Genomic DNA, 3,261 nt, shown 5'->3' on the forward strand with positions numbered 1-3,261 from the left:
GAATGGTTTGACTAACATGGCCATAGCAGTAAACATCCTTTTTTAACAATTAATTCAACGTATTCTCAAGGCTATGAGATTAGTATACATTCTTGAGTGCCAAGCTACCAAAAGGTGGTGAGTTTTTTTTTTGATAATTTTACTACTTTTAAATTAGAATGTTTATGTGCATCAATCTTCAGAGCAGCAAAATGTACCATCAGAGATCATATTTTTAAAGAAAGCAATATGCTATAATGTCAAAATTTTGGTATAAAATAATATTTTTTAAAATTAAAAATAAAGAATAATATAATTTCAAGTAAATATGGAACCCCTGAAACTCTGTAGTTTTTTCTTTAACAATTCATGATGTACACACTAATACATGGATATTAGCAAATAAAAAAATAAATAAATACATAAATAAATCAAGTCCTGAATACCCAAGATACAGCGCACAGAACTCAAATAGTTCAACAAGGGAAGGGCACAAGTGAGGCTACCTCAATCCTACTTGGGAGGGAGAAGAAGGCAATTACAAGGAGAAGGGAGGGACGGAGGGACATGAGGGGGGAAGATGATTGTGGAGAATGAAATATGATCTGGTAGTGGTTGGGGGCAAAAGACTGAAATCCTTGCGGGCCAGCAGAAAAAAATGGAAACATGCAACTTCAGGACCCTCCAGAATGTACCAGAGACCTGGGAAGTGAGAGACTCTAAGGACTCAAAGGGAGGGATCTTACATAAAATGCCCTGTATTGGGGAGAGGGAAATTGAAGAGCCCACCTCCAGCAGAAAGACAGGGCATCAAGTGAGGGACAGGGTTGTCATCCCACAGTCAAAACTCTGACCCATAATTGTTCCTGTCTGAAAGAAGTGCAGGAATGGAAAGGAGAGAAACCTGAGGGGAAAAAAAGGTCCAATGACAGGCCAAAAGTGGGATTCAGCTCAAGGGGAGGACTCAAGGCATGACACTACTACAGAGGCTCACAAAAAGGTAACTATCATGGCTGTCCTCTGAAAGATCCAATAAGCAGCTGAATGAGTCAGATGCAGATATTTGCACCCAACCAATGGATAGAAGCTGCTGACCCCTGTGTTTGAATTCGGGGAAAGCTGGAAGAAGCAGAGGAGGAGAGCAACCGTGTAAGAGGACCAGCAGTCTCAATTAACCTGGATCCCAGAGATCTCTCAGATTCTAGAACACCAACAAGGCAGCATACACCAGCTTATATGAAGCCCCCAATACATGTAGAGCAGAGGACTGCTGGGTATGGGTTTGGACAAAGATGTACCTAACCCTCAAGAGAGTGGAGGTCCCGGGGAGTTTAGAAGTCTGGTGGGGTGGGGGTAGAGAGGGGTGAGGACATCCTCCTGGAGACAGGGGTCAAGCCAGGAGATATAGGATGTGGTACAGTCGAAGGGTGGTCTAGGTAGGGAATAAAATCTGAAATTTAAAAGAGAGAAAGAACAAAAGGAAGCAAGCAAGGAAGGAAGGAAGTGAAAGAAAAGGAAGGAAAGAAAGAAAATAATATTCTTTCAAGTAAATATGGAATGCCTGAAAGTCTGTAGTTTTCTTTTTTTTTAATAATTCTTGATATTACTATGAAATCATTTTCTCTGACTCTGTTGCATGTCTGTGGATCTCATTCCCCTAACTGGGCTGTCTGTCTGGCCTCAGTAGGAAATGATGTACCTAGTTCTGCAGAGACTTGTGGTGCCTGATTAGTGCTTAGGGTGTCCCCTTTCTCTTCAGAGGGAGAAAGGGGGGAGAAGAAAGGATTTAGATGCTGCCTGAGTGACTGGGAGGAAAAGGGGGATATTGATTGGTATATAAAGTGAATAAATAAATAAATTAATAGAAAAATAACTTTCTCCCTTTTTAACATTAGCTTTGTGGTATCCTTCAGGGTGGTACCTGCTTTTCAACCTAATGAAAAGCTGGACAAATGAAATGTCAAACTTTACGCAGAAACACCAGTAATGAATGTGACAAAACTGCCACTCTCCTTTCATGTGTCATACTTGTGGCTGAGGATGGCCTCTGTTTTGGTTGTTCTATACAGAATTATATGCTGGTATTTTCAATTATTTTCATTAAAACAGTACCATACATACTGCTTCTCTGTTAAGGTGTTATTCTTTTAGACACTTAAAAACATGGATCCTTGTTTTTGAGATTCATGTAACATGAATTTCATTTACACCTTAACCTCCTCTTCCTCTCATTCATCTCACTCACTCTCCAACTGAAATCCTTTCTTCTCCCAATAAGTCTTCCTGGAATCTTAACATATTCCTTTTTTTTTTGAGTGATCCATGAAGTTTAGTTAGAGCTAGTACCTTGTCATTGAATACACTATTGCAACATTGAGGTGGCTTCACCAAGCACCTATAATTTGTAAGAACATTCAGGGAGAGGGAGTGTGGTATTCTTGGGGGGGAGGTGATATTCTTTATTTGATATAGATGTCCTATTTCAATGCCAAGACTCTACCATCATTTATTCTTGGCGCTTTGATTAGTTATTGGGTTCTGCCATATGCTACTTTGTAACATCACACAGAGAACCTTGCTCTCATCCCCACCATGAGTATCTTCCTGAGACTATGTACTTTCAGCTGTATTTCTAGTTATGTCTAACAGTACTTTGGGAACTGTCATGCATAAGTTTAGAGTCTTATAAGTGGCAGGTCTGACTATCAGGAATATTAGTGATTTATGTTGTCATTGTAATTGTGAGTTACATAATCATATGTCATTTAGTTCAAACAGAATTTATTTCCAACTTATTTTCCCCTAACTAAACTTTAACAATGATCAGAGCAATTCTAATCTCATCTGACATGAGAGAAAACAAGGAACTTAATGGACAGTAAACTGAAGAAAACAGAAATCTCTATTTTTAGTAAATGACTTCATTATGCCTTATGTTTCAATTTTTGGAAGTGTTTATGTATTAACTATATCAACACATTTTTTAGGTTCTTTCCTAAAGCCTTAGAATGGTCATGAATCAATGAGAGAATTGAAGTTTAAATGTGTATGAATTATGTTAAAGTGTTCCTCAACTCTTATATTTCTTTTTTTTTACATTCTTTTTATTATTATTATTATTTTCTTTATTTACATTTCAAATGCTATCCCGAAAGTTCCCTATACCCCGCCCCTACCCCTGCTCCCCTACCCACCCAAGCCCACTACTTGGCCCTGGCCTTCCCCTGTGCTGGGTCATATAAAGTTTGCAAGACCAAGGGGCCTCTCTTCCCAATGATGGCC

The sequence above is a fragment of the Mus pahari genome, chromosome 13, assembly GCF_900095145.1.
Source record: "Mus pahari chromosome 13, PAHARI_EIJ_v1.1, whole genome shotgun sequence".
Lineage (NCBI taxonomy): Eukaryota > Metazoa > Chordata > Mammalia > Rodentia > Muridae > Mus > Mus pahari.